The sequence below is a fragment of the Micromys minutus genome (assembly GCF_963924665.1).
Source record: "Micromys minutus genome assembly, chromosome: 13".
NCBI classification, from domain to species: domain Eukaryota; kingdom Metazoa; phylum Chordata; class Mammalia; order Rodentia; family Muridae; genus Micromys; species Micromys minutus.
In genome coordinates, this window is record NC_137982.1 from 45,529,615 (window position 1) to 45,547,552 (window position 17,938).

Below are 17,938 nucleotides of genomic sequence, written 5' to 3' on the forward strand. Positions count from 1 at the left end.
CTCAGAGAACAGCCTGCCTCTGCTTCCAGAGTGCTGGGATAAAGGACATGTGCCACCACTTGTGGCTCCTCCTACAAATTGTTACACTAGCATATTCTCTAAAAACAGTATTTCAGGGGGCTGGAGAGATGGCTCAGTGGTTAGAGCACTGACTGCTCTTCCAGAGGTCCTGAGTTCAATCCCCAGCAACCACATGGTGGCTCACAACCATCTGTAATGAGATCTGATGCCCTCTTTTGGTGTGTCTGAAGACTTTCAGTGTTATTATAATAAATAAATAAATACCAATATTTTAATTCTGGGAAATTTTGAAGTAACCCTGGCATCTGCTTCCCTAACCCCTAGAATCTACACAATGCAAACACCCTCGCTCAAAGGGCTCAAATTAGAACTGAGTTTATTCTTAAAGTTGTTCTCCTGTGGGCCCTTTTGATTTTCTTCATGGGGGGAGGGGAAGGAGGAAGTCCTTGAATCATCTTACACAACAAGGTCAACTACAGTATACTCTCAAGTTCCTGTAAGCAAGCAAGTCACTACTGGTTTCAAGGGAGTTCACTGATTTATGCTGGGGCGAGAGTAGGGGAGATTGGGGTCACATGGTGCAGGGCCCCTCCCTGAAGGCTTCTTCCTGGCTGTTTAGGAGAAAGGCTAAAGCCATTCTCTACAACTTCCGGTTCTAAGGCGGCAGTCTGCATGTGCCCAGAGGCCTAACTTCACATTCACAGGAGGCCTGATAACATGACAGAGTAACGCACCCCACAGCAGGTCCTAAAGTGTCACTCGAATAAAAAACAAAGCAGGTATAAAACCCTGGACATCAGAAACATCTAAATCAGAAGCCTAGCTCCACCTCTAATTCCTTCATTTTGGAATGGCCTGAGTCACACCAGACTGGAGTAGACAGATCCGTTTACACAGTAGTCTCTGCACAAGCCTGAGGACCCCAGTTACAGCCCCAGAACCCACATACAAGACCACACATGAAGCAGTACTTGAAATGCCAGCGTGACAGAGGAAGACAGGAGGTTCACACCTGGCCACACCTGGCCAGCCTGGTCTAAGTAAGAGAGTCTCCAAAGGCAAAGTGGAGAGATACCTGTCCTGAGAAACAGCTTCCAAAGCTGACTGCTGGCCTCTAAAAACATACACATGTGTGCAACCCTCCACATACATACAAAAGGAAGGAAGGAAGGAAGGAAGGAAGGAAGGAAGGAAGGAAGGAAGGAAGGAAAGAAGGCAGGACAGGCAATGACTGAACCATGGATTTGAAACTGGCCCCCACATCTGATAAGGTGAAAGTGAACATGACTTCCGTCGACATGCTCTTGGGAATGGTGTTTGTTTGATTTATCTTTTTCCTGGACTGGAAGGGTGACCAGGAAGCCTTCTAGCAAAGGACTCACGGTAGGAGCTGACAGTGGGCCCTGACGGAAGGGGTGGAGGGAAGAAATGGACCGTGTCTCATCCAGCCTACAAAGTGTGGTGTTCCACAGTTGCCGTGGAGAGTCTCACATCCCTGCTCGCTAGCTTTGCCCTTTCAGTTCCCTCAAACGCTCTTCCTGTGGAGGGAACTGTGTAGAACCCGTGCTGAGATCAGCTTCAAGCCAATGATGGTTTGCTCTTAGCATTTCATCTAGGCTCTGCTCAGCAGTTACCTAACAACAGCTTAGTAGGAGCCTGGCTTGTTATAGGACTGTTTAGCCTCCTCCTCTCCCTCTCCCCCTCTCTCTACATGTTCCTGGCCAGACTCTTTCTTTCTTCTCTTTCCTCTCTCTTTCTGGCCCTCTCTGTCCCCTTTCTTTCCCATGCCCACCTTCTCATGCCCCAAATAAGCTTCATTTTATACTAGACCCATCGTATGGCTGGTACTTCGGTGGGGGTGGGGGGCGGGAAAGCTTCAGCATGGGCCCGCCAAGGCATCCCCTGCTGCTGCCTCATGCCACCACATTACAAAACAAATCAACGGTGTTGTGACTCGGATTCGTAAACTAGAAGGTTCATGGTCCCACGGCCTCACGGACCACATCCAGACACACCCGCCTGTCATTCAGACCCATTTTCCAGCCGTCAGAGCGCTAATCCATCCAAACATCAGCGATTTGGTAAGCTACTCCACTGGTTGGCATGAATGCAGGAACTCCCAGGCACGGTCTTCATGCTACAGCTGACAGCCCCCTCCACCCCACCCTACCTTAAGACCTATTCCCTTGGGTGGGACTTGCTCTACACATGGTAGGGAGAGATCCCACGTGCACAAAATACTCTGTCCTGTCACCAAGCGAAACATTTCCATGTCTTTTTATGTCTCTTCGTCTCTTTGCTAATACATAGCCGCGATTCTGAAAATAAATGCCATTCCATTATAAGATGTAATATATGACTTTCCATCACCTTTGCTAAGGGTGGAGGGGAGAGGACCTGTAGTTTCAGTGCCATCTTAGCTAAGGGCAGTCACATGACTAGCTATAGCTTCAGTGCTGGTTTGGTTAAAGGCAGTCACATGACTGTCCGCCATCTTTGTTGTGGAAAGTCCCTGCTTCACCACTGCCTTGCTTGAGAATAACCTGACTTAAAAGATCTCTACAGTCTTTACCTCCTCTATAGCTCCGGCACCGCAGCCATCGTGAATGACTCGGTAACCATCCGGACCAGGAAGTTCATGACGAACCGTCTGCTTCAGAGGAAACAGATGGTCACTGACGACCTTCATCCTGGGAAGGCAACGGTACCGAAGACAGAGATTCGGGAAAAGCTGGCCAAAATGTACAAAACCACACCAGAGGTCATCTTTGTGTTTGGATTCAGAACCCACTTCGGTGGTGGCAGGACAACTGGCTTTGGCATGATCTACGATTCTTCAGATTATGCAAAGAAGAATGAGCCTAAACACAGACTTGCAAGGCACGGCCTTTATGAGAAGAAAAAGACCTCCCGTGAACAGCGAAAGGAACGCAAGAACAGAACGAAGAAGGTCAGGGGGGCTTCAAGGCCAGTGTCGGTGCTGGTAAAAGGCCAAAGGAGTCGATCTGCGGTGACTTGATGTTCGGATTTCTGAGAGGACAAAATAAACTTAAAAAAAAATCTCCAAAGACACTGCAATTGAGATAAGATTTTCACGTGGTTCTATCCTCCCTTGATAAATAGTAATTTTAATATTACTTTAAAGATTGATAACATTAAAAGGCTAATGATCACTGCCTCCAAATATGTTTAGCCTTGTTTTTGTTACTGTCATTAAGTTACAATGTAACCTTTTTGCCTGATAACCTGTTTGCAATATACAATCTAGAGCAAATAATTAAAAACAGACACACATTGTCTCATTCAGATATCCTTAGTAGATACTAGCTGTCAATCTTGTCAGAAATCTGCTAAATTTAAGTTAAATGTTTAAGCTTACTATGACAGACAAAGATTCCCAGTTCCTAACAGTGACACCTCCCTACCCCAGATGGGCACAGCAACAAAGGACTGTACCTCAACCCTTCAAGCCCTCAACCCCACCCTGCTGCCTGGGGCTGTGTTGAGGTCTCGCTGAGAGGTGTCCCTGTCTTATCTTATAAAACACTGAACTCTCCTCCTAGCTCTGAGGACCCCCAAGCCATTGTTCTATAGGTATGAGGGTGGTCTGGGGCAACAGGAGCCATCTTGGTCCTGACAGTGCTGAGTCATAACACCTGGTGGAGAAGCCTTCAAAGGCCACCCAAACCTCCTCTACGAAAGGCTTCAAGCTTCACCCTGGAGCCTGGTAAGAACCCATAACTTACTGCCTCTCCAGCCCCAAGGCCTGCAGGGCCACAGCTCCCTGATCCTAAGCCCTTCAAAGCTATGTCTGAGATCCAGTTCTCCTTGCAAGAAGGAAGTGACCATTTCTCTCCGTGTTCCTGTTCTGTCACTGAACTGGGGTATGAATTAAGCCAAACTAGCTCCATCCCCTCCTACTGGAGAAAGGCATTCACAACCTGAGTTCAACTCCCAGGACTCATATGGGAGAGGGGGAGAGAGTCCCAAAAGACATCCTGACCTCCACCTGCACAGCAGACCATGCATAAGTCCACATTCATACACACAAAGAGGAAATTAAATAAATGTTTAAAAAATATGAACATTGTTACTGGATTACCACTACTTCTCTAAACATGGTTGTTCACCAATTTCTGAGAACTCGGCAAAGTCCAAGTGAGAAACACCCAGGTCAAGAAGAAATTAGGAGACACCTAACTCTTGGTTACTGATAAAAAAAAATAGGTAAAGTTTTGTCATTCTAAGTTTAGAACTGCACTGATTGCCAATATAATGGGGGGGGGGGCTTGCTCAATTCCATGACCTACTTAACTGGTATCAACAGTAGCTAAGATTTCAATGTCACAGTGTTGAGAAGGCGTTTACACACATTTCATCCAGCTAGGAACTTTGAGCACTTCCTATCCACTAAGCATTTTGGTGCTGGAGGAAAAGAAGGATGGAAAGTCCTGCTTCGTCCGTCCGTCGAGCATTTCACTACCCAACAGGGAGGCAGGCACTCAACTGACCATGGGAGAGACTAAGGTCTATGCTATGCTCGCTGCAAGGCAATGGGGATGCTTGAAGGAGGACATGTGAGCTAAAACATAAAGATGGCAGGGAGCTTGCAAGGCAAGGAGGAGGAGGGGGCGTCCTACACAGAGGCTGAGTAATCGTGAGATCCTCCAATGAGTGTTTCCTTCGAATCCACATCTTAGTCTAAGTCACCAGCTCTAGGCACTACCGGCTACCTGCAAGCTCAGTTATAAGAGGCTCTCCATCCCTGTTGAGGAAGATAGGTTGCTGCTCTTCTCTCCTGGCCCTCTTGCTGGGCCTCTCCTTGAAGTTCCGAAGCACCTGACTCCTACCCTTCTGTTACTGATAAACTGGACCTTTCCCCAGAAACCTCCCGGGGTTTCCTCTCCATCTCAGAATTTCTAGGATCAGGGATGACAAAGAGACGACGCTAACTAGGACTCGATTCCACTGTCTTGGACATCTGAGTTTATAGGGAAACCACAGGTCAGCATGCAGAGATGGGACCTTCCCATGCACACCTGGGAGCCCTGCCCTGCCAGCAAAGATCGCGACATTTCAAGACATTTCAAGAGTACTGCTCAGCTCTCACTGGCTGCCATCCATCATAGTCCAAGCTGAGCCAAAACAGTAATGTGTTGTTCCTCCTAAGTAAAAATAAAAGCAATGGCCACAGCCACCAACCAACAGCAGGTCAGACTTCTCAGTGGTGCTTCTCCATGTGGGTGTTCTTATCCCTCAGGAGTCACCAGTATCATGGCAAGTGTCCTCCATGATACATAGAGTCGTGTGAGGTTTGAACTGGGACTGTCCAGAGCACTCATTGGGAAGCAATGACTTTCAAAGTGTCTATGAATTTGTGTGTGTGTGTGTGTGTGTGTGTGTGTACACTTTAATCCCAGTATTTAGGAGGCAGAGGCAGAAGAATCTGTGAGTTCAAGCCTGGTCTACATAGCAAGTTAGTTCCAGGCCAGGCAGGGCTACCTATTGAGACCCTGTCTTAAATCAAAGTTATATTACTATAGCATATATATAGTATATGACAGCATAATATGTAACAACATAGTACAATTATTAAACATTAGAAAAGCAATATTGCTTTAAAAGCCTCCTTGCCATAGTTAAACAATTGTTCCAGCTAATGTCTTTTGTTCAGCCGGTGCACACTGAGTATAAACGCAGCTTTCTAGTTGCTGCATAGAGTCTAACTTAATCTTACATGTTACCCGTGTGCTACCTTAGCTCAGTGAGAAATATGAGAGCATCGTCCTTCCCTTCTTCATCACACAGTAAAACCCCTTCGTGCTCATCAGATCTCTGACAGTTTCTAGTACCAACAGTGAGGTGAAAAGTGCTGTCCTACCAGAGAGACCTGAACTTTTATCTCCCTCCAGATCTGTGACCTCTCCTTCTGAAGAGTGCGGTATCACTGCCAAGTTCATTTGACTCTTATGCAACAAAGCTTCTTGACTGCCCTGTTCCCTTCATCTCTGCCTTTAACGCAGGGTCTTAAAGGGACTGAGTCATGGAGCCTGGTGATAGTCGAGTCTTAATCTGAGACCAGCACGCATTCCTGGGGCCTGCATTATGTCTGAAGACCAGTTGGAGCAAAGGAGCAGATAGGGACATGGCCTTGCAGGGACAGCATCCTTCACAGTGGCAGCACATTCCCCACCAGCCTGCCTCTGGTCCTTCAGTACTGGAGTCTCCATAGGAACAATTTGTGCCCTCACCCAGGTGCAGTGGGTCTCTGGGGCTCTGTGCAAGGACATATGGATCACTGAAATTCTCTTCACCACAATAGGATACTGGCTTCAGGGTTCCTAGGAAACAGATGTCTCGTGCCTGATGTGGTCCAGATCTCTGCGGGCAGAGATGTCTGTCAGTCTGTCTCATCTGCTATGCTGTCCAAGCATGAAGCCCGGGACTTGCCTCAGTCCTAAAAGTCTGACAGACTTCTCTTTGGGGACACTGAGGAGGACAATTCAGCCTTTACTCCGGGGACCCAACCCTTAAAGAAGAGTCTTTATTTTAAACAGGATGTCCCTTTATGAATCCTCCTAGCCCTTTAAGTGGTAATTAACATCAAAGACAAGCACCACTTTACTATGGTGGCTATTAAGAACCCACAGTGTTTCCTAATTTTCAATTCCTACTTCTGCGGCTCCAGTGATCCTCCCCCACCCCCATCTGTGTAAGGTTAGTTACAAAAATACTGTTATTCTGGGCTACACAAAGTTGGCCTGACCTACTCAAAGACAAAAAAAAAAAAAAAAAAAAAAAAAAAAAAAAAAAAAATCCTGTTGACTGACTTTGTTATTCTGTTCTTATAAACCACTGCAGTTATGCAGCTGTTTCTGATTAGCCAGTGTCCTGCTGGAGTTATATACAAATAATTTTATAATGAACACAGCAAGCACAAGGGCAGGGGGTGTGGAATGTGGTCTCACCTCCCAGAACAATCAGCAGGTGTGGGGAGGGCGGAGCTTAGGGTGCCCGCCAGGTTTCCATCCCTATCTGCTAAGGTTCCTCTGTGTGTAATTTTGGCTGAGACTGCAATGAATGTCTTCAAAGAGCCTTTTTCTTCAGAGTTTTGGATTTGAGAGGGACCCGATTAGCTCTGTAGGCTTAAGAGTCCTTAAGTATCCTCAACTTTGTATTTGGTATATTTCTGCTCTTCCCATTAATACATTTATATTTTCTGAGACAATGTCTTAAATAATATACGTCTAGAAGGGGAAAAAAATCAGGACTGAAAGGTCTCTATTAACATTATTATAAGTAGAAAATAAGTGTTTTGCTTTAGTTTACCACAGAACAATTAATCTCTGTGAGATTAGGCACAAGTTTTTCTTTTCTGATTCTAGAAGACATATACACATATTAAAAAATTAAGAAAAAGATGGGACATGAATCATTCGAATATGTGCTTTTTTTCCCTCTCTTTAAGACAGTGACAAGGACTTCATAAAGGAATCATTTAAAACAGATGAAGCAAAGGGGAACAGAAAGTTTGTATCTAAAGTGAGCCTGTGGCAGGGCTGTAGGCAAACTTTCAAATAGTGTTCAGTAGACTGTGAATTGCTACAGCTTTTGGGAAGCAATACCACCTCAGGGACCAGCAGACAGAAAAAAAGCCTCTCTGTGTGTTAACATGTTCAAACACACGTGCAGAGCATGTTCTCAGAAGAACGACTGTTGCAGAAGGAATCTGGAAACAGTGTGAATGAAGAATAAGTTAAGGAATCTTAAACATCCATGCTGTAACTGAGGCTTTTTCTTTTATCTATAGGGGACACCTATGATGCTTTATTGTATTTCAAAAGAACTGTGGCCTGGAGCTGTTTGAAGTCCTGGGTTTAATCCTTAGTGCTGTGAAAGAAAAAGAATTGTACACTAGTGTGTGGAAGTCCACTCTTATTGCTAGAAACGATTTGTGAAAATGTGGGTATTGATAGTTGTGTAAGAAGAGAGAAAGCATGTGTCAGCATGACTGACATTGATCATCTTTAGAAGTGAGAGCTTGAGAGAGAGAGAGAGAGAGAGAGAGAGAGAGAAGAATCAACTTTTCATACACATTTCTTTTTGTCTTTTTAAAATTTATGTATGTGTGCACACATCTGTATTCGAGTGTGCAGACATGAAGATGCCAGAGGAAGACACCCATTGTCAACCTCTATTCTCGGTTTGGTTTGGGAGAGGGTCTCTCACTGAACCTGAAGCTCACTGTTGGTAGGCTGGTTGGCTTCTGGATCGACCTGTCTTCCCCGGGCAGTCCTAGGATCATAAGCATGAAAAGATATATTTGACTTTTGTGTGGAAGATCCAAAGACGCTCCAAAGAGCCATGTCTTCAGCAAGCAGGGACATACTCACTTGTGATCTATAATTTTCCAAACGTGACAGAGCCACACGTTGGGCTGAGACGGCAGCACAGATGTGAGTGCCTGGCCTGTGGGAGAATAAAACTTCTCCCAAGCTCCAAGGGAAAAGAATGCACTGTTTTATCATAGCAATGGAGATAGTCGATTAAAGACTCCCACACATAGGGCTGGAGAGATGGCTCAGCGGTTAAGAACAGTAGCTGCTCTTCCACAGATCCTGAGTTCAAATCCCAGCAACCACATGGTGGCTCACAACCATCTGTAATGAGATCTGATGCCCTCTTCTGGTGTGCCTGAAGACAGCTACAGTGCAGTTATATATAATAAATAAATAAGTATTTAGAAAGAAAAAAGAAAAATATTTTTACACACAAAGGAATTTTATGGCTAAAATAGGACCATAATATTATATTCATAGTTCTTTGATCATGAGAGATTGCTCTTTTCTGGTTCTAGCTCCTTTTCAAAAACAGATTAATGGGAAAGGGAATTATACTGTCTTGAAAATGACTTCCCAGCTCTCGAACCTACACTAACAGAAGCTCTATAGCCCCCATATACAACCTAATTTTTTGATTTGTCTCAGGGAAAAAATGTAAATTTTGAAAGTAAGGAGTGTTAACACTAGGAGAAAGGACAATGTGTGATTTTACTATAAAACCCCAATATTCTTTAAAACCACCATTCTGGGTTCTCTCTTTCATAGTGTGCTCATGGTGATCAGATTACAGAAATGGACACACACACAAGCCCTGACTAAAATAAACCACCTTATTGGCTTATAAAGTCTTATAAAGGGTTCCAACTATGTTGCCTTTTTCTAGGTCCTCAAAAACATAATCAGGAATCTTTGGCACATCTGAAAGCTTGTCTTTATGTTCCTAAGCCTGCTGTCTGAGATGTAGGGTCGAGAACTGGTTCATTATTTCTCGCTTCTCCACAATCTAACCCTTTCCTGGGCAATCCATTACTATAGTCCTTCCTGGAAGTCACACCCCCTGCCTGCCTAATGGCACACACTGGGCTGGCTGGGGAGGGGGCGGTGCTGATGGGATGTGGCCTGGATAAGAGCTGGCTGCTTCCTTTCTCCTCTGCCCCAGCCTGGTCTGACCGCCTCCACTATTCCATTACCCATCTCCACAACACACCACTATTGTGGTCAAGACAGTGCGCTCTCTGTTTACATTCCCGGAAAGTAAATAGCTAGGATACATGTTTTCTCAGGGCTCTGTGGGATGCAAATCTATTCTGTTGGGGGAGGGGCCACCCAAGGGTTCCTGGGCATTATTTGATGGCTAATGTAACACTTCGCAGAGACCAGTCTTTCTTGTTCAACACACACAAATCTCTTGCACATGTCAACGAGAGAATGTTTGCGGATGTTTAAGAAATGAGCTGAGGTCATCGGAAATACAAGTGGCCAAAACAAAACAACCCAAAATTCACCCAACAGCCCTCTGGTCTATGCAGGGTCCACAGTAAATGATGTCATGAGACACTCTGTCACAGAGTAAACTAACAGGTGAGCTGGCGGTTTACTAGCAGTAAACGTGCTGAGTGATTGTGATCAACAATAAGGGACTAGTTAAATACATCCCACTTTCAGAATGCTACACAGCTGTTAGAGACAACATGATAGGGGGCTGGGGCACAGCACTCTGTGTGTTTAGCATGCTGAAGATCCTGGGTTTGATTCTCAGCTCCATATAACAATGACCACGAATAGGAGGAGGAGGTTTGTACAGCTTCGTGTCCAAGAAACACTAAATGCTTCACTGCTCGGTATATATGTATATACACATACATATACATACATATATGTATATATATATTACTTTACCACAAATATAGTCAAAAATAAAATACGACAGAAATGTGTAGCACTTCCCCAAATTCTGTGAGGCTGGTCAAAGTATGAGGAGACAAGGCATGACAGGGATAAACAGACAGAGAAGACAGACAGATTGCAAGTATTTAAAGCAACAAGCCTTGCTTAGTGGAGACTATATAAACATCTTAACACAGAGACATGTTTTAAAGGAGCATGCATTGTCTGTGTAAGAAAAATTAAAGATATGTAAAGAACAAATCCGCTTTGGCTGGCTTGAAGTTATAACTGACTCCACTAGCCCAGAAAACCGGATCTGGGGCCCCATTTCATGCATCACTTCCTTCCTGCTGCAAGCCCCGGGCACAGCAGGACCAAGGTCACCAGAGTCGGTGACCAGAGAGGCCAGTGTCCTTCAGCTTTGTTTAAACTTCTCTCTCGAGCTGTGCTGTGCACCTCTTCTTAGCCCCAGGCTGAGCCTTCACACTCAGGTGAAGAGAAGCTGCCGAGGTCCTGGATCAGTCCTTGCCTCTGGAGCACTCCCTTTCATCAGAGTGAGTGAGCGGAGAAGTTCAGTGAGGGAAAGGAAAAAGCTCCTGGAAAAAACTGAATGCCCACAAGACTGTCTGGGGTTTTCATACATTGAAAAACAAATGAGCAAGCGAAAGTCACTTTGATTGTTCTAAAGGAGTGCCCACTAGGCTGGATAGGGCTCTCAGTTGGGTCTGGGGTCTGTCCTCCCCACATCTTTCCCCTTTCAGGAGTCACTATGAATAGGAGGATGTAGGTTGGCTTTGTTTCCTAAAATAACTTGTATTTCTGGGCTTTTCTTATCCTAGGCTTGTTGTGGGACCCCCAGACCTGGGTCTTAACTGTTGGATGCTCCCACAGGATGCTCCTGGCTGTTGGCCTGTGTCACCTCAAGAATGTACCCCCGTGATTAGTCGGGAGCTTTTTGTCCCTACTTGCCTCTATTTAGGGATCTACCTACCTCTGTCTCTGGCAGGATTGGAGCAGAGAATATTACCTCTTAGGATCTCTAGTAATGATCATCCATCCCTTCAACAAGAACACAAATCCCATGGATTATCAGAACTACTTCCTATTTTGGATATAAAGAAACTCAATAGCTAAATTAACCATGGCAACGGATGTCACTTTATGCAGATCACTCAGAGTAGAAAGTCCAGTTGTAGGTTGAAAGGTGTTTCCCAGCATCTTGAAAATCATAGTTTTCTGCAAAAACAAGGATCTGTCTTGACTTCCTAGAAAAGTCATTCACCTCACCTCTGACTGACAGGGTGAGAAAGTTACCATCACTTAATGATGATTAATAAACAAACAACATTTTGGGGGGAGTAAGAATAAAAATGGATGTTTTTAAAACGTGACAGCTTTGAAGAGCCCGCTGTGTGTCAAAGGTGAAAAAACAAAGGACCACAATACAGGACAGAACAGAAAACAAGTACAGGTGAGACTCAAGCTAACAGGGACAGATGGCTGAGAAGCATGAGCCAAGGGAGCTGGGGGCATTTAGTGTGCAGGAGTGAGCTCTCACACAGTGTGAGCCATGCTTACCATCGGTACCACAGAGGAGTGGGGCTAACAGAACCTCCCACTCACTTACCATCTATGCTCCTCTAGAGAATAGCAAACCCTACTGTTACTGTCTTCTTAAGAATGTGTGACCAATCTGAAAAGTCTGTAGAACTCACCTAGGGATGTAGAGAAGGCAGAGGGAGGGATGCTGATGGACAGGCGTTCAGATGGGAATGGGAACCGCAGTTTAGCAGAAGCCAGGAATGGGAGGGTCCTGTCTGATAAGGCTGGGGACAGAGGTGACATAAAGGTGCAGGGTTTGGAACAAGACTGCCCAAGTCTAAACTAACCCTGTCACTGGCTACAGAACTCATGCACCACATAAACGGAGAGCTCACAGGTTTGCGTGAATATTAAATGAATCAACTAAAGAGCGTGTGACTGGAAACATAGAAGGTAAAAGAGCCACAGGAGGAAGGAAGTCAGAGAAGAAGGAGAGAGGGGTGGGGAAGGAGGAGCTGAGAGATGCTCAGCTCCCACATGGTGGCTCACGCCATCTTTAACTCCAGTTCTATGGGATCCAATATGCTAATCTGGTCTCCGAGGAAACCTGCATTCATGAGGCGCACAGGCAATCCAACCTCTGGATTGTTTGATTGTGTAGTTGTTGTTGTTGTTTTGTTTTGTTTTCTAAAACAGGGTTTCTCTGTGTTTGGCTGTCCTGGAACCCACACTGTAAACCAGGCTGGCCTTGAACTCAGAGCTCCACCTGCCTGTGTCTACAGTGTTCTAGGATTAAGGGTGCACCACCACCACCCAGCTCAAAGCACAGCAGACTTTATCCTAACGCATTTCTTGTTCTAGAATAGCTCATGGATTCTGTTGTTGTTGTTGGTTGGTTTTTTCAAGCCAGAGACTCTCTGTAGCCCCGGCTGTTCTGGAACTCATTATGTAGACCAAGCTAGCTTTGAACCTGTAGATCTGCTTGGATCTGCCTCCTAAGTGTTGGGATTAAAGATGTGTGCCCCCAAAATCATTGAAAGCTTTCAGAATTTCATTCACTTAATTCAATTGGGCTGGGTGGTGGTGCATGCCTTTAGCCCCAGCACTCAGGAGGCAGAGGCAGATTGACCGGAGTTCAAGACCTATCCTGTCAAACAAAAACAAAAATAAATTTAAAAAAATTTTAAAGTAATATAATTAGGGTCAGTGATAAAGTCTTGGTTAGCATGTCTGAACTATTGGGTTCAAACCTCAGCACTCCAAAAAGAAAAGCAAACTGCACACTAGTATAATTGAGAGATGAGGCAGAACCAAAAGAAAACACACATTATACTAAGTAAATGGCTTATTCAAAGAGAAAAAAAATCACATAGAGTAAACACTAAAATGTAACAGAGACACATTTTTATATGAGTCAGAGCAGTCAAAACTACAATACAAAAGTTGTGGTTACATCTCGTTACTCTTACCTGACTTCTTTCACTGAGTAGCAAAGTTTATTGCTTTTGCCCTCTCAGTGAGCATTTGTGACTAATGGGAAGACTCACAATGCTGCATTTCCACAAGCTGCCTGACCACAAGAGGAAATGGTGTTCTAGCTACTGGGCTTGCGCTCCACACCTGAGATCAAAGCTGCTTGGACCTAGTGAGGCAGCTGAGATACTGGTTACACTCCACTCTCAAGGATGGAGGGTACCATGTGACAAGACATGATAGGCAGGATTTCCTGGTGCCAAAGGGCTAAGAAAATGATGCTCATTGTCTTTGCACTCCCTTCCTTAATCTGCCCTAAAAACCTCAGCAGTGTAGACTCTTCTGCAAAAAAATAGACATCAAGGTTCTTCTCCTCCTTGGGGCCACATGGTACATGTCAAACACATGATAGATCACGAATGTCTGAGAGACTGTTTCTATATGTTAATTTATACTCAAAGCGGCTCCTATATGTCGGCTATTTTTTGTTGTCCACACTAATACTGATTATAATGCTGTTAATGGTAATGGCCCTCAAACACCAACAGCGCCATTGTACACAGCCTGCTAAGTATACTGTGCACGTGACCACATATGACCCACATAGCAATCCTCTATGTGGAGATCATTACTCTTGTTTCAGGGTTAAAGACTGCTTCCAAGTTCGAGGCTAGCCAGGTCTATATGGCAGGTTCCAGGCCGGCCAAGGTTACCTATCATAACCTGTTCTAACCTGTGAGAAACAAGCCAAACTCCTCACTCCACACTCTCAGTCACTTCTAGTCACACTTGGCTAAGACCCAGCTTACAGCACACTAATTCACACGTTAGCAGATAACAGGACTCAACTAACTGAAGGGATCCTCAGAGGTTTTATTGTTCCAAAGTATGCGTGAGTCAGTTAGTGATCTCAACCTGACTATAATACCCACCTGGGGCGAGCAGCAGCTACATTTGTTAGGGCTGAGCAGTATAAGAGAGGCTCCATGAGGAAGTCCTTTGTCCCAGGGAAGTGAAACCAGCAGTGATTCTCAGCTGAGCTGAACAGTAGGACAGAAGGTAAACATGCCTGCGAAGCTCTCCATGGCAAACACAGACACAATGATAAATAAAGGCTAATGAGACAGACCAATGAGGGGCTGACTCTCAGCAGCTGGAAGTAAGTTCCCTCCTTGAAACCCCTTGTCCTTGTCCTTCTCCACCTTACCACTTCTGCCTTCCAGTCCTGCTGTTCCAAACAAGGTTGTCTATAGTGATGGGAAACATCCAGGGACAAACCTTTCTGAGCTAAGGCTCCCCTCTACCCAGCAGAGAGCATGACTAATTCTCCCAGTAGAGACCCTCAGTGCTCAAAGAGCAGAGAACTTGATTCCCACTACACCTAATTGGCCTGTGTGGGACCCGTGGATTGCTGGAAACCAGCCACAGAGGGGCCTATGTTTGGAAAGCATCAGAAATCTAGCAGGCTCCGTTGGAGGACAGGCTCCAGGAAGGCCACAGTTCTGGGAGCTAGATTCCCAGCTTCTTAGAAACGAACGGGTTAGAGCAAGAGATAAAAATGCCGCTGTGTACTTTAGAATAAAAGTGTACAAATAATAAAAGAATATAGCTACAGTTAGGGACACACTCAGATATCAAAGACAGTGACAAAAACGGAGCCTCACGACCATTCATGAAAGCTGGCTCGTGGCGGTCAGAGCCCCCTGGCAGAGTCAGTTTAAAAGAAACAGGCATCCTTCTCTTAGCTACCAACTCTCTGACAGTTCCTTTTTGCTCCTGTGCCAGGGTGCCTAGTGACTAAGTTACTTTGTATCAAAGTGCTTCTTGCTATCTGCGAACCTGTTATCTCGCTCTAGCCTCACACCCTGTAGTGTGTGAGAGACCGTCAGCCGAGCACACAGTAGGTCTGAGGGCATCAAGCCGTAGCTAATCACACAGTAGAAGCAGACAACCGAAGGGACATGCGGACATAAGTTAGTTCATTCTCTCTTACCATCCCAGAATTTGATCATTCCCTGCTTTCAAATCTCTGTTCTCCGGCGCATAATCTAAAAGACCTCCTGTGATACCCAAAGAGAAAAGCTGCGGCTTTTCTTCAGCCTGCAACCGGCACTCACAGATCCGTTCACAATGCAACAGCCATGTCTCTGAGACTCAGCTTGGTGACTGACAACCGGTAGGTAATCAGGGTAGAAGGCAGTGTGCCCTGAGCCATAGTTTATTCAAGACTTTCTCTCTTTAAGAAGTGTTCTACAAACTGAAACGGAAATGTCTTCTAAGTTATTTATCTATTATTGAAATAAGCATTTTTTGAGAAGGCAAAAAAAAAAAAAAAAAAAAAAAAAAAATCTACCAATGCCTTCAAATGAAACTACAGTTTTCAAATTGTAGAGACGGTTAAAAGAAAACCTACCCGGGCCGCACACGTGTCCACAGTCCCTGTGGTCTACCTGCAGGCAGGCACAGGAATGGAGAAGATGAAGAGCAAGGAAGATCCAAGACAGACAAGCAATTTTCAAAGAGACCAAAGCTGTTCACTGCAGACACCCTGAAGGGTTAGGAGCCCATAGCCCTGGGATATACCTTGGAGATTAACCAAGTCCTAGTGAAACCAGGTTCCGCACAGACACACCTTTTGTTAATCTGAGTTCAAAGTCTAGGCACAAATCGGGGATCTGGGTCATCCCTAATGGATTTCTCTTACACTAGTTAAGTTTTACAGTTCTTTCTTTGAAAAGAAAAGCGTGCTAAAGTGAGGGGATGCAGTGCAAGACTGAAGAGAAGCGGTCCGCGATTTAGGGAGAGGCCTGGGGCGCAAAGCCCTGAGCAGAGCTGGCCGCCCTTCCAGGAGCAGACGCAGGCACCTAGGGCGCGCACAGAGCCGGGATCTGGCTGTCCGGGGAGCACCGGAGCCAAGTTCTGGGAGCCGCGCGCTCCAAAGTCATCCGCCCTCGGCGGAGCTGGGGTTGCAGATGCGGCACCGGGGCATCGCGGGGAGACCTCGGTTAGATCGGTCCGGACCACGGGCGGCCCTGGGTCCCTGCAGCCCGGCAGCGCTCTTCCGAGAGCGCGGCGTCCAGCGCCCCGGCAGCCACCGCCCCTTCCTCCCGCGCGGGCCGGACCGCGGGCCCCAGCGGGGATCGCTCCCCTCGGCGCTGGGGAGACAGCCCCGACATCCCGTCCGTCTGCACCCCAACTCCGTGGATCCCCCGTCCCCAGGATGCTCCCTGAATGGTGGGGCGCGGCTCTCTTACCGTGCGGCGGCTCCGGGCGGCTCCTCGGCCCCGCACAGCGCGGGGCATTTTTTTTTTTTTTTTCTGGGAAACTTCTCTCTGGGTCCGCAGGGCCGAGCCGGGGCGGGCAGGAAAAGCGCTCCGCGCCTGGAGGCTGCGACCATCCGGGAACTTCGCCGAGATGTGAGCCCTCCCCCTCGGCCCGCGTCCTCCCCCTAGGGCCCCCGCCACACGCGGACGCCGCGCCGAGACAGCCGCTGGCCCTTCGCCCTTCGCCCTCGCCGCGCCCTGCCCTCCGAGGCCGCCCGGACCGGAGCTTGGGCTGGGCTCTCCCCGGGGCGGAGGCCGAGGGCTCCGGACCCACGTGCGTCCAGGAGCCGGACCTGGAAGGGATACCCAACCGAGGACGCTGTCCCTAGAGACTGCCCGGGCCTCCGGGTGAGGTCCTCTCCCCCCACCACAGGGAAAGCCTTTCCCCGTCATCTCTTTGCTCCCGATCAGAGGCCCCTCTCCTTGAGAAACTTAAAAGTTTCCATTCACTTTAAAAGCTGGCTTTTACAATGGACTGGCCCCGCTGAAGCCTGAGGGCCACGCGCGTCCCCAATCCCCGCCCACTGGGAGCGCACTGCTCTTCCCAGGGTAAGGTGCCAATCGGGTGGGAGTCTTGGAATCTTTTATTTATTTATTTTTCCACTGACTTGTGCAAACATAGAAAGATCAAGAGCAGAGCGAGTGTAAGGAAACACCGAGGCCCTTCCACATAGCTCTCTCCGGTTCTCAAAAAACACCACCTTCAGGCCTCAAAGGCCAGTTAACGGCTAGTATGACACAGGAGAACAAATACATTTGGGGGGGGGGATGACAAATTGTAGTCAGTATAATAACTCCTGGACTGTACTGTAAAACTATCAAGACGACGTAGCTCCCTGAGGAAAGGTAGGAAAGCCTTGAGAAGAAGCACCTCAGAATTTGGCATCAAAAAATTCGGAGCCCAATGGAGGAGTTAGAGAAAGAACTGAGGGAGCTGAAGGCGTTTGCAACCCCACAGGAAGAACAGCATTAACCAACCAAACCAACCAGACCCTTCATATGTGGCAGAGGGTGGCACTGTCTGGCATCAATAGGAGTTGAAGCCCTTGGTCCTGTGAAGGTGTGTTTCCCCAGTGTAGGGAATGCCAGGGCGGTGAGGTGGGAGTGGGTGTGTATGTGTGTGGGGGGGGGGCATGAGTGAGGGGGAACCTGGAAAGGGGTAACATTTGAAATGTAAATACAGAAAATATTCAGTGAAAAAGAGGGGGATGCGGAGCCCCTCGGCTTCAGGCTTTCTGTGAGGAGTTGTTCATGTCCGCATTCTCTAGTGGATATGACAATCCTGGAAAGACGGTGACAAGAGCCAACTCTCCTAATCTCTTATTGGCTTTTTGGGGGGAGGGGGGGTGG

The 17,938-nt window shown here is 46.7% G+C and overlaps 1 protein-coding gene and 1 pseudogene across 2 annotated transcripts in view; one reads left to right on the forward strand and one right to left on the reverse strand.

Moving 5' to 3' along the window:
* The window catches only part of WIPF1 (WAS/WASL interacting protein family member 1), a 96,130-nt gene extending 79,473 nt beyond the window's left edge, over positions 1 to 16,657 (reverse strand). Inside the window, exon 1 of the mRNA XM_080927011.1 lies at positions 16,520 to 16,657. The gene's annotated coding sequence lies outside the window, so the exon portion shown is untranslated. The remainder of the gene's footprint in view (positions 1 to 16,519) is intronic.
* LOC308429196 (small ribosomal subunit protein eS24-like) lies at positions 2,633 to 3,108 on the forward strand (annotated as a pseudogene). Its single transcript has one exon. The product of its transcript is annotated as a small ribosomal subunit protein eS24-like (transcript).
* Positions 16,658 to 17,938: the final 1,281 nt, after the last annotated feature.